Source organism: Acomys minous (assembly GCF_964271855.1).
Source record: "Acomys minous genome assembly, chromosome: 19".
Classification (NCBI taxonomy): domain Eukaryota; kingdom Metazoa; phylum Chordata; class Mammalia; order Rodentia; family Muridae; genus Acomys; species Acomys minous.
Genome location: NC_140499.1, coordinates 2,337,189 through 2,351,560, shown reverse-complemented (window position 1 = coordinate 2,351,560; position 14,372 = coordinate 2,337,189).

The following is a 14,372-nucleotide window of genomic DNA, read 5'->3' as shown; positions in this document are numbered from 1 at the left end:
GTTTTCTTTCAGCTCTAAATTTGGAGTGTTTAGTCTTCTCTAATTAAATGTAAGGCAACAAATTCATTAGTACAAGACGAAGAGATGAAGGGAGAGGTCAGGCATGACAACTGTTTATCATGGAAAGATTCAGTCAATGACACGGACACCCCTTTTTACAGAGATAAAGTAATATGAAAATGCAGCTCTGGCTCTGTCAGTAGGGGGCTTGCTTTGTAAGATGCAGGACCAGATTGTGGTCCTGAGAATGCATATAAAAGCAAATACAGGAGAGATAAGAGAGGATAGTCCCTAGTGCTGGAAAAAAAATAATTGTGATGTCAAATAAAGGAACACACAGACAAAGCTAAAGTAATATGGCAAAGTACTTTCTTTTTGTACAGAGGATGTGCAGAACCCAGTCAGGGCTAGCAAACACACATGGCCAAGATGACCTCTCACTTTTATATCTAGTGCAGGTGGCGACTGTGTCCCATTCCATTGGTGAAAGCTTGATTTCACAATATGACTCAGTTTGCTTCCTGGTACAAAAGGGAAGAGGGAAGCTCAAAGAATGTGGGCCCTTGCCAGGAAGAGAACTTTCTCACAGTAAGACCCATAGGCCAACCATTCTAACTGAATCAGAGAATTCGAGACTTAGTAAAAGATCCTGTTTCAAAACATAACATGGGGAGTGACTGAAGAAGACACACATGTGAACACTACAAAAAATAGGCAACATAGAGCAAAAAGTAAAAAGTGCAGCTCTAAACCAGTAGATGCTTTAGACTTAGCCTCATACTAATCGGTTACGTGTGAATCTGTGAGTTCTCTTGATCCCAGACTTCTGCTTTACTGGGGTAGTTACTAGTCAAGTTTTCCACAGTGTTGGCCCAGAGGCTACCAAATAATGATTATGTACCTTCCCCATGGGCTGCAGTGAAAATAAAACGAGAAGAGAAAGAAGACAGTATGAGGTGTAAGGTGGAACACTGCAGTTGGGAAATTCCCACAAACCAAACCAAACAAAACACCAAGATGTCCTTGTAAAGGAAGTCCAAAAAGAACTTAAATGGCATTCACTATGGGTTAAGAAAAGCAGGGCTAGCATTTCTTCACCCGCATGGAGCTTCAGTCACAATATGTGATGCCCAGGGGAGAAGCCTGCTCTCTGTCAGTCAGCAACTCTGAGTCGAGTCACAGGTGTCTGTGTTCCTACTGCTTTGGTCCTCACTTGCTAGGCAGAACTAGGACAATATTTTGTGTTTGTTTTTTGTTTCTTTGTTTGTTGTTTGTTTCTGGATTATTCCTGCATTTTTCATAGAAAAAACACTATCCACTTAATGTAAAAAAAAAAAAAAAAAAAAGACAGATAGGGTTACATTGAGAAACCCTGTCTCGAGGTTAAAAAAAAAAAAAAAGAAAAGAAAAGAAAAACAAAAGAAGAGAAAAACTTATTTTTCCAGGATTAATAGAATTGTACAACAAAATTAAAATATTGTTTAGTTTTTTTCTTTTTCCAAGCAGATGTCATTTGGAAGCAGAAACCAAGAACCGTTAAATGATGGTGAGCTGCCTATAACTTGCCTCAGATAATGGCTTTTATGGCCAATGAAAGTCATGATGGGGAAGAGGGGAGGGGCACTGGAGACCATGGGGAACTTCTCTGTCACCACAAGATTTCACAAACTACACAGGAAACATTTGAGGATGGCTCTCCGTTAACATGGCAGATTAGTTAATCTCCTGTTTCACCATAAAATACATTTTTAGTGCTGGTATATGAACTATAAGCAAAGCCTATTTGTGGCAGGCTCAGTGCTTCCCTTGCAATCGTTGGGAGGTGCTATGAATTGCTCTCGCTGACTTAGGTAATCAGGAAATTGAGATGGTTCTTGGCACCTGCTGGGCTGACAAAGACTGTTTAGTACCTTACTGGTGGAGCCAGCACACTCCCAAGTTCAGTATGCTCTGGAAAATCTTCTGCTGTTTTTTAGGGTAGACTAGATCCTGAAGGTGAGAAATGGATTAACTGTCCACATGCCTTAGCCAAATCCCAGCTAATATTAATATATCCAATCTATACACACTTCCACCTTTATATAGTGAAAATGACCTTCTCTTCAAAGTGGAGAGACCAGCAGCATCCTTTGATCACAGACGTTCTTGAGTGCTAGACTGGCTCCTGTGGGTCACCTTCTATCTCTTTTCTCAAGACACATTTTAAAATTATTTTATTTCTAAAAACCTCTAGGGAAGGCCTGGAGCAATAGCTTGGATGGTAGAATGCTTGCCTGTTTAGTATTCAGGATGCCCTAGATTTGATATCCAACACTGACTGCTTAAATCTGGTGTGGTACACAGCCTCAGAAAGTAGGAGCAAGAGGCTCATGTTCATTCTTGGCTAGCCTGGGCTACGGGATAGCCTGTCACAAACAAACAATCCACCAACTAAAAGTCTTTGGGGGAATTTACAATTGTTTCCATGTATATGAAACATTTATTGCAAGTTTATTGCGTGAAGGAGATGATCTAGTCCTGTGGTCCAATGTCTTTATGTCATACATAAAGGGGCTCAGAGAGGTTTGTGTCACTGAAGTCACTCAGCTATGTGGCTTCAGTAGATCCCCAATGTGAGCACATGGCTAATTTCTGAAGTACTCCCAAATGTTCTGTGTGTTCACAGCTCTTCCATAAGAACAGAAGCTAAGAGGGCATTTTAATTTTATCTGTGACACTCAGCATCTTCACCTCTAAAATGTTGTGACAAAGTCACAAGGAATATTATCAATCTGAGAGGGGCAGCTGTTCACACAACTTCCTGGGCAGGGGATAGTGAGACAGCTGGGGAGCATCTACCACATTTGTCTCTCTGAATAGCCCCTGTAACTAAAGTGGAATTCAGTTTCTACTCCAAATCTCACATATTATCAAATTACCAGATGGCCCTCCAGGCACATGGCACTATTGTGTTTTCTCATTTTAAATAACAATGGTCTTCAAGTTCTCTTTCAATATGTGAAGACTATAAAAGAAGCAATAGAAACATCCGGAGCAAAAGGAACACTGCTTTTGATAGGAAAATAATAAAAACAAGTAAAATTTGTACACAAACATAATTATTAATCCATATGTTGATAAGCACTGTAAAAACCTTGCTGTGTCTGGAGCACAGGGGCTCTGAGACTCCTAATGGCATAAAATGGGAAATAGTAGATGTCATAAGAATCCAGAATGTAGAAGAGTTTCAAAAGAGAAAATTCAGTTCAAAGAGAAGTTTGTTTCTTATGCTAAGACCATCAGCCTGACTGGATCTAAAATCACATACCAGACAAACCTCTGTGCACATCTGTGAGAGGGTTTCTAGATTAGGTTGCCTGAGATGAGAGACCCACCCCTTGAATGTGGACTCCCACAGGTGGAAGTCCCTGACTAAATAAAAAGGAGAAAATGAGATGAGCACTGGCGTCCATGCTTCCTGACTGAGGCCTCCTGCTTCCCCCATCATCCTTCCCTGCCACAGTGGTCCATGGGCCTGAATAAAGCTTAGGCAGTTTTGCTGGGCATTTGGTTACAGCAAGAAGAAAAGTAACTAACACATCTTCTCAGTAGACATTGCAACTGAGCGATGGATTCATTGAGCTTTGTCTCCTTAAGTGTTTCAAAACAAGCTAAAGGCGCATGAATGGATACTTGAAGCAGGGCAGAGGGAAAAGAAGAGCAAATCACTCTGGTGCCGTCTGTGCTGTCTAAAACAAATGGAGAAGGATGGTTTTGGGGGATCTTCTTCAGATATTATTCCTTAAAGCTTTCTAAAAATGTAGTAATTGTTGGGTATCAGAGAAATAAGGAATTCAATGAAAAATCCAGTGATCATATTGATGATCCCTGAAGCTAAGGCTTCTCTCAAGCCCCAGTATTTAAATACTCTCTTCCACTTGAGGCCACAGATAGACAGGTATGTGCCCATGTGATTGAATTGGGCCAATCAGTATACACATGCTTGGCCAGTCAAGCCCTAGACCCCTTTTCTGAGTTCAGGATCACAGGTATCTGTGGGATGTTTCAGCAGCTTGCATTGTGTTAAGTAACATCATTTAAGTTTTCAAACTGTAATGTGTGTCACTAGAGCAACAGTCACCAATGGCCACACAAACAGAACCCTCCTACATTGAAATAGACTCCCATTGCTTCCAGCAGGCCGATAGTATGGCAATCAGACTGCTTGGGTTGTTGCCTTAACTCTGTCATACTTGGGCCCTGAGCAGTCTTGAGAGGTGAGGACCTCTGAGAGCCTCCATTCATAGAGAGGGAGTAATAGCACCTATTCCTGAAGTTGGAAAAAGAAACTAGTTTACCTAGAATGCCCAGCCTAGGACTTGCTGTGTCACTCACTGCATGCCAAATGTTAGCTCACAGTTAGAAAGCCTTTAAACAAACAGCATGCTGAGGATGAGACAGACTCCTGTTCCTGTGCATGCTAGGAAAGTGCTCTCTGCTGAGCTACATTCCCAATGCTAGTAATTTATACGAATGTATTCTATTTCTGGTTCACTGTGAGGAAGGCCAAAGCCAAGATGACTGCATGGAAAGCACAGAAAACATAGGGCCACTTCTTTGCTCGCAATCTCATTTTTCCTTAACTCAAGCAACAACCCAGACACTGAGACCTGTTCATTCTGTGGGAAATTGTGAATGCCTTGCTTGTATTTGATATTTCTGAAGAAAAAGGATGAAATAACAGCAATAATCAGAATAATCCTCTGTAACAGTCAGTGCATCCAAGTCTCTGAAGATATTTGCTTTGTTTTCTTTCCACTCAAAGAGCCGTCAAGGTGCCAACCAGAACAGTGTTATATTTTAATGTTGGAAAAGCCTTACAACAATCCCAGATAACATGAATTTATCGAAAGGCCATTTTATAAAAACAGGTTCTTTAAAAAAAAATGAAGCAGGAAATAACTTGATTCCTAAGTGAAAGACTGTGCTCTGGGGAAATAGGAGAGTTTAGCATCTTTTTTACTTGCACCTGACTGCAGTTAGGAAAACAGGGAGAGGCCTGGCTAACGACAGCGCCACAATGTGAACACACCTGGACAGTTTGCTATCTTATTTGTGTCAGAAAGGATTTTATCCAAGTCTGTTTCTTCTCTTGTTATCACATGATATGCAATAGAATTTCCTAAAACACAAATTCTCTAATCTTATAGACAGCCAGACAGATTGAAAATGGATAGCCCACATCAGAATTCCTAGGCTCTTACACAGAATGGAAGACTTCGGGGACTCTGGCCACAGCTATTCCAGCTCAAGTGGCTGTTAAAGAGCTCTGTAATGGCGGGGAGGTGGTGGCACACACCTTTAATCCTAGCACTCAGGCAGGGGGATCTCTGAGTTTGAGGCTAGCCTGGTGTACAGAGTGAGTCCAGGACAGCCAAGGCTACACAGAGAAACTGTGCCCCAAAAACCAAAAACCAAAAACAAACAAACAAACAAACAAAAAAAGCCTCTGTAATGTTCTTGTTCTTTCTGTGACTCAGTTTTTATATGTGTAAAGTGAGTAACTTTTTTCAAATTTCCTTTGAGTCTTCACATTCTGCTCCCATAACAATTCACCCTAATTTTTTGACAATCTCTTTACTCAGAAGTCAACATAGAATAGCCACAGGGAAAACTCTTCTAGTCCTTTTTACAATCCAAACCTAGAAAAGCTGAACTGGGAGACCTGAATTTAATCTTTGGTCCTACCAAATGGTCTCATAATAACGAATTACACAGGATTTAAGGTTGGCTGATTTTTCTCCATTCTTTTGTTTATCTGGTTATCCATCCATTTCTCTTTTTATGTATCAATCTATGACTCATTTATCTCATCCATCCATCCATGACCTACCCATAATCCACCCATCCATCTATAAACCACTTTCTTTCTATCTATCTATCTATCTATCTATCTATCTATCTATCTCCCACCAACTTATCCATCCATCATCCGATCCGTTCGTCCATCAGTCATGTATCTATCCATTCATCATCCACCCACTCATCCATCCATTTTCACATTGAAAGCCCAAGCACTAACAAATACTTTCCCAAGAATGTCTATGAGGAACTATCCCAGTGCCTGTAACTCTATAATTTTGAACTTCTCACTAGTTTACTGAATCTCTTTAGAATATCTCTAGTGAGATGGCTCCAGAGGTAAACGCACTTGCCTCAAAATTCTGATGACCTATAAATTCAGGGACCTATAGTGGAAGGAGAGAATAGACTATTGAAAGTTGTCTTCTGACTTCCATACATGTGCTATGTCATTGGTGCAGTCTCTCTTATACTTACATATTTGCATGCAATATATATATGCATACATGTATACATATATGCACACTTTTAAAAAAAGAATCTCCCTCTTTGAGTTTGTTAAACTGGTAAAAACATAGTTACCCTTTCTCACAGGATTCCTTTCATCTTTCTGAGTGTGATTGAGGCAATAAAGAATGAGTTCAAGGAACTTTAAAATTGTGAGATGTTGGGTTGGAGTGATAGCTCAACAGTTAAGAACATTGGCTGCTCTCTCAGAGGATTTGGGTTCAGTTCCCAGCACCAAATGGCAGCTCACAACCACCTGCAACTCCAGTTCCAGGAGGGCTAACACCCTCTTCTCACAAAGCCTGGCCTCCTCCTGGCCTCACAAAGCACCAGGAATGTATATGGTACACAGATATGCACATATTCAGGCAAGGCACTCATATATATTATAAATGTATAAATATATGTATATAATATATATGTAAATAAAAAACCCACTAATTTAAAAAGTGGTGCATGTCTATAATCCATCACTCAGGGAGGTAGAGGCCGGTGGATATTTGTGAGTTCAAGGCCAGTCTAGTCTACAAACCGAGTAGAGGACAGCCAAGGCTATACAGAGAAATCTTGTCTCCAAAAAGCAGAAAAGAAAGAAAGAAAGACAGAAAGAAAAAAAAAGCAAGATGTTGACACATAAAAGTATGTAATTTGAAAAAGAATGAATACTTTATACTATTGCATTAAAATATTTTTATTACTTCTTTGAGAAATTTATATAGTGCATTTTATCCTTTTATCTCTTCCGGAAACTTTTCCCAGATCGACCTCCATCTCTCTACCCACTCAACTTTCTGCTCTCTTTCTCTGTCTCTCGATTTAATCTGTCAAGTAAAAAAAATTTTTTTTCTTAAAGAAAATGAGACTTTACCCAGGAAAGTAGAAGGGTGGAGTTGCTTCCTGTTTGAGGCTGGTTGAATAGTGAAATGTGTGCTGCTTGAGAGCCTGCTTCATAATGGCAGGAGGCCTAGAGCAGCCTGTAAGATGGAACCTGGCCTGAGGGTGTAGGAAGCCCCAAGACTTGCACCGGCTCTGTGAGCAGCCCAGCAGTGTGTTCCCGGCCAGGGTGAATCCTGTAGCATTAGTCACTGATTAGAGTTTTCAGTAAATGATTTTATTCATTTTAGAAAAGCTAACCAATAGCCTAAAGCTAATGTCATTGGCACTCCCCAAGTTAGTGTGGTATGAACCCAGGCATGCCCGGTGCCACAAGCTTACTTCAGTGTGATGTGAGGGAAACAAGAGGGGGCGTGTTTTGTGCCATGATCCCCAGACAGTGTAGTGTGAGCAGAAAGGGGATGATTGGTGTGTTGAGGAATCAACAGCTGGACAGAGTGCAGTTCAAAAGCTGTTCTTCGGCTCTAGGTTTTTGAGTTGCTGCTGCCCTGCTGTCCTGCCCGCTATCAGTGGTGACTGTTTTCAGTGAGGTCTTGGCCAGCTCTTCAGTCTGGTGTTCTGCCTGGTGACTGAGTCTTTCCTGTTCGCATGCTGATCATACTTGGAAATTATGAGTCATTGAAATGCAGCCATGAGCACTGGGGGGTGGGGAAAGTGCAGCCAGGACTTCCTGTTCCAACTCAGGGTCATTATCTAGGGGGCAAGCTGGGAACTCCTATGGTGATGGTACACCCACATTCAGCTGGCATTTGCAACTCACCAATCTGTTTTAGAGAGGGTACGGGGAGCCCCAATACAAAAAGAAACAATGCAACCTTTTGTAGCCCCTAGACCTTCCCCTTACTGTTAGCTGGTGAGACTCTTAACTATTCCCATTTGCCACCCTCTTCCAACACACAGCAGCTGCAGCTGCAGTCCTATTTAAAATCACAGGGCACGATTAGTAACATTACCGATTTAGCAGGAGTTAGAAGACTTATATTCAGACTGTAGGTAATTGACACCAACAGCACTGTTCTTGTAATTTATGTGCTATGATTGATTTCGTTCCCCTGCTCGGCTTACAAGAATGACCACAGCACAGTCAGCTATCCGATTACTGTGCAGAGGGTTTAATGAGTGCTACCCTGCTATCTGTGCTAGTGCTGGCACAAAGTGTCTGAGTGGTTTGGCTTCAGAAGTCAGCCTAATTATATGCTAATGTAAAAGAGTTAAGCCTTAGAATCTTTCTTTGAAAGGGACAGTTTACAACTTCACAAATTGTGAAGTCAGCGTAAAGAGCATTTGTTACTGATAGGTGCATCATTCATTGATAATTTGGGGGTGTACATAAAATAATGTGTCGCACTGTGGGTGTGTGTGTATTCGTAGATGCACCTATATGGATGGAGGCCCGGGGCCCAGACTCAGTGTCTTCAAGCTGGGCATTGTGGCATACATCTTTAATCTCAGCACTTGGAAGACAGAGGCAGGCAAATATCTGAGTTTGAGTTCAGCTTGGTCTATATAGTGAGTCCCAGGACAGCCAGGGCTACACAGAGAGACCCTGTCTCAAAAAACAAACAAACAAACAAACAAACAAACAAACACAAGACTGGTTGCCTTCTTTAATTCCTCTGCACTGCCAAGTCTTTCATGTGGCTTCACGGATTGCGCTGACTTGGGAGGCAAGAGAATAAAGAAAAGAGAAACAGAGACAGACACAGAGGCAGCTGGTTGGGTGGAGAAACCTCAGCATTTGGAAGCTCACTGTGTTGTTATGAAGTTGAACTGAGAGATGGGATGTTTGTTCTGCATCAAGCAGTGGCCTAGGTTCTGTTTCCAGTGGGACAGTCCAGGCACTGTTTGCTTCCTGATGGGTGCAGGGGCCACTGAGTTTTAAAGTCCCCGTTTCTCTCTCAGGAGGGACTTGGAGCATTCTAGGTTAGGTTCCTGCACTATATGAGGCCCCCTGTCTCACCAGGGCAGGTAGAAATAAGTTTTCTACAGGGTGTTACAGGTAACTCTTTTAAAATGAGATTTCAGACAGCAGTGAAAACTCCAAAAGCCGGTGATAATACCAAAAGTGTTTCAGACATTTGTTAAGCCTGGCAGAGGATGTGGGAAGACACACAAAACTGGCCAGAAGGCAGGTCCAGGTGAGATGCAGGCCTGCAGGCCTGGTGGGTGCTTCATCTGCGATTGCACTGATCTCACTGCAATCTAGCAGGCTTCGCTGGTTTCCAAGGCAGTTGTGCCATTGGTGCCTGACAGGAAGTCAAGCCCTGGGCATCCAGCAGCCATTCTTCCCCAGAATTAATGAGTCTTAGATGCTTGTTGTAGAGGAGCGGAATGAGAGAGCAAGTCAGCTAACCTCTATTTGTGAATCAGGGATTTATAGGGAGGGATTTGAGGGTGAATATTTCTGATTCAATGGGGCTAGAGATGCCAGGGATACTTAATCCACATGTAACAAAACAGCTCTATTATAAGAGGGAAAAGCAGCACTTAATCATCCTGTGGGTTGGGGAAAACCTCCAGGTACAGTTAAAGGTCATCTTATTAGCATAGGGTGGGCATCTCCAGGAATCTACAGTTGCTTGCTGAACAGGTTTCTTATCAAGTAAGGGTTGGGCCTGTTATCTTCCCTGAGGGCTATATGACACTCCTTATGGGAAACCCTCTGAGGGTTCCCCAGATCAGGCGAAGAAGGGACCCCACTGAGAAAGAGAGTCCATTGTTGTTTTTGTACAGTGCTCAGAGATTATCTGGAAATTCTAGACTTTGACTTTACACCAGGGTCCTACAGTAGGGTTTTTGCACACAGCTGAACAAGGAGGCAGCATTAAGCAATCTTGTTAGGAACCGTCTCTGTAAGGGAACAGTCTTCAGGTTATAAATATCTGTTGAAAGAAGGCTGTGGTGGAAATTTTCTGCCCACATTGCCAACACCCATACACTGACAAGAGGAAGGTTTTGCCATCCTCCTGAGCTTCACATTGGAGGGGGGTTGCTTTGCCATTTTCTATGGGTCTCAGGCTTTGAAATCCTTGGAATGGTGGTGTACATGTCAGAGGAACACATTCATTTAGAACTCAGTCACTCAGGGCTTCCTCTGCTTTCCACACTACAACTTGTTTTTTAAAGCAGGGTCTCTCACTGAACCTAGAGTTCATCAGTTCTCCAAGGCTGGCTGATTAGTGAGCTACAGGCCCCTCCCTGTCTCTGCCTTCCCAGTGTTGACATTACAAATCATACTGTTTTGCTGGATTTGACATGGGTTCCAGGCATCTGAAGTCATGCTTGCTAGGAACGTTACCAATTGGGCCATCTTCCCACCCCCACGTGTGTATTTTATAAACTGTAGGCAGTTATATATCCTCTGAAATCCCCTAAATTCAGCCACTTACCTGTACTAGTGCTGTTCTAAGTGACTTGGGTGAAATTTGAATCCTGATGTAGTGTCACATTTGATGCCAACTTCACACTCTAATTAACAATGCTGAAGACAAGACATCTGATAAATGAGGATTATTACATCCATGGAGTCTACTCTCAAAAACCAGAGGAAATAATGGAAAAGAAGAGGCAGCTAGCACACATTGTTGAAATAAATCATGATTATGTTTGCCTGTTTATTTAAGGCAGACAGGCATATTCTGAGACTGAGCAATTTCTATAGCTTCCTGTTCCTTCATGTGATTGTCAACCATGTGAAACAACCCAGACAAGGTCTTAGCTTTCTGTCCTGCTGTATGCCCCCAAGCCTCTGTGCTGGCTTTCTCTGCCTCAGAATGCCTGTGTCACTCTTCTTCCCTCAGGAGCAAGACTATTATTTCTTCAAATCAGCGTAAGGGCTACATCCTGAAGTCCCCAGAAGATGCCACTCTCCACCAAAGCTTCCACTTCCCATTCTCTTTAGAAGCCTGTGACTAGCCCTCATAGTTTTGCCACAAAGCATGGTGAAGGTGAATTTCTTATTGATCATTCTATCAGACCTTATGGTTTTATTATTGGTTGGTTTTTTGAGACAGGATTTCTCTGTGTAGCAGCTCTGGCTGTCCTTAACTCACTCTAAACAAGTCTGGTCTCAAACTTATGAAGATCCACCTACCTCTGCTGAGATTAAAGGCATCCTCCACCACAACCCAGCAGACCTTAGTTTTTTTGAGAGCAAGAATCTCAAAATAATTAACTAGCTATAGAATCTGTAACAATCCCTGAGAAAGATGACAGTTGACAAAAGTTTTTCAAATGTTTTGTGAACTCTGATAAGCCAAATTTCTGTGATGCCACTACATTCAATTTATACCTAAAATTCAATTATAAACAGTTTCCTTATACTCAGAAATGTACATGCATGCACAAACAGATGTTACAGATAAGCAAACAGTTTTACAAGTGATGTTATTTAAACCCACTTTGGCTAAGATTTCTGAAAATTTGTCACCACTAGTGCAGATACACTAGGAAAACCCTGGCCCTTAAGATTAGTCATGGTAAAGACCAGAGAACAAGGTGGCCTTGAAGGACAGGATGGTCTGGAATATGAAGTGGGTACTTTACGCTCGGAAGAAGGGTCTTAGCTTTTACTTGCACCCAATACAACAATTTAGAAAGAGAAATTATTTATTTGAGCTAACTATGTTTAAAGGTTTTGTTCTTAGTTGTCTGACTACATCAGCTTATAGTGTTTGACAAAGCAAAGACACTATGGAAGAAGACGTGCAAACCTTGTGGAAGCCAGAAGAGAGAGCAAAAGAAAAAGTTAGAGAGGAGAGAGAGAGAGAGAGAGAGAGAGAGGGAAGGAGGGAGGGAGGGAGGGAGGGAGGGAGGGAGAGAGGAGAGAGAGAGAGAGAGAGAGAGAGAGAGAGAGAGAGAGAGAGAGAGAGAGAGAGACTGGGATAAGGGTAAGATATGATCCTCCAGAACACATACCCAGGACACCTCTCTCCAACTAGGCCTTACCTCCTAACAGGCCATCATTGTCATCTATCTATTCTCCTTTTATAAACTGCTTTCAGGGCTAGAAAGCTGTTTCTTATACTGTCTTACATATAAGGTTGTATTGGTCAGATAAAATTTTCCTGGATCTTAATGTAGATGTAAAATATGAAGGTTTAGATGGTCATGACAGATCTGGAGCACAAGACAAATGGTGGCTTCTGGAATGGGGAGGCCTCTCTGACACTGTGCTTCCACACTTGCACCGGCAGGCCAGCAGGCAGGCAGACTTACATTGGAGCAGACTGTATGGTTTTAGGGTTGGCCCACTATTATGATCTGGAGCAATGTTATCCAAATTCCATGCAATGAAATATATCATTATAAGCATTACAATAGAAATAACATAAAACCAAACAAAAAAAAAAAAGCTGAAAGTATTGTACCTATGAAGGGTTAACATTGCTTAGGCAACTATTTTGCAGTATGGCATGGACCTTGGTGTGTGTGTGTGCATTACAAGTGAGAATATATTCCTAATTGTGGGTTTCAGTCACAAGAAAGTGAAAACATCAGGCCTCCAGACTTAACTCCAATGGTCTCAATAACTTTAATCTTTTCTGTTTCGACTTCCCAGAGGTGGGATTTGTTGTTGTTTGTTTGTTTATAACAGGCTAGTAGGCTGTCTAGTAGGCTAAATAAAGTTCTGTAGATCTTGCTTTTCTAAATTGTGAGTTGAGGCCTGTGCAGGGTTGGGGTTGGAGTTGGGGCTGGGGGATACAGCTCACTTGGCAAAGTGAGCACATGCTTGGCACATGCAAAGCCCTAAATTCAATCCCTAGCACCAACGCAAGAACCAGGCATGGTGGAACATATGTGTTACCCATTACTTAGTAGCTGGAGGCTGGAGGATCAGGAGGTCAAGGTCATTGTTGGTCACTCACTAAGTTCAAGGCCAATCTAGGTAACATGTATCTGTCACTCTGAGTAAGGGGAGGTTAAAACAACAGAACGGCTGAAAACTCATGGGCCAGTTAACTTGTAGTAGCAACTCAAGAGAAACATCAAGAGACACTCTATCTCATGAAGGTGGAAGGTGAAAAAGTTGTCCTATGACCTCCACATACACATTGTGGCACATACATGCCTTCCAACCACACATATGTGTACATATTCCTCCATCTCACCAAAAAAAAAAAAAAAAATTTAAGGAGCAATATACATGGAGAATAGACCCATGGTTACGATGCAGTTGGGAGGGAAAACAAAAAGGGCAGCATAGGTGAGAACAGACGGTAGATGTGCAAGTTGAGATGTGAGGTGTGGCAAACAACTTCCTAGAAACTGGCCAAGAGAGTAGGTTTTGGTGTTCTTTGCTCACAAACAGTGGATAACTATGGAAGATAGCTATGCTAGTTTGTTTAACTCCAGTTATCATTTTGTTATGTAAGTGTCAAGGCATCAAGTCATACACCTTAAATATAGAGATCTCCATGGTGAGCCGCTGGCCCAAATAGCACTTGAAATTAGTAGTTGACTCCTGAAGGGGATGGCGAACGACAGGCTAGGTTTTCTCTGCAGCTTCCCAGAGTCCCTCCTTAGCCTGGTGTGGGGGATTTTCTCATCCCATCACAGTGTTTGATATAACTCTGTTATTTTTGTCTATTGCTGGAATCTTGATGTTCATACTGCAGATACTTTTCCCAACTCATCACCTCCTCTAACTCCTTAATCTGACGCTCTTCACTTAGAGATCTCATTTAGGATCAGCAGTGACCCCAATAAAATGGATAGGTATTAACATTCTCTCATAGGGCTTGACAGCTCCCTCCTCCCCCACTCAGGACCCTATACATAGCAGATACTCTGTAACTGCCACTAATTGGCAGGGGACATTTTCATAAACTCATGTAAAATTCAGCCAGTGGGAATGCTGTGAGAACAGCAGGCCTGCGTTCCCTTCCTCTAATCTCCCCCTTCAGAAATTGGAATTTCTTAAATGAAATGTAAAGGAGCCTCAGGCTGACACTGCTTATTTCTGTCAAGAGTTAATTATGTGTGGAGTCTAAGGGGACTTCCCTGTGTGGCTCATAAGGGGAGTGATGAGGGGGCATTAAGAGACACAGCTGGCTAATGGGAAAGAATTCTGGGCTTACTTTAAAGACTGGATGTTTCATCTGTTTTGGGGGGAGATATTTTCACGCACA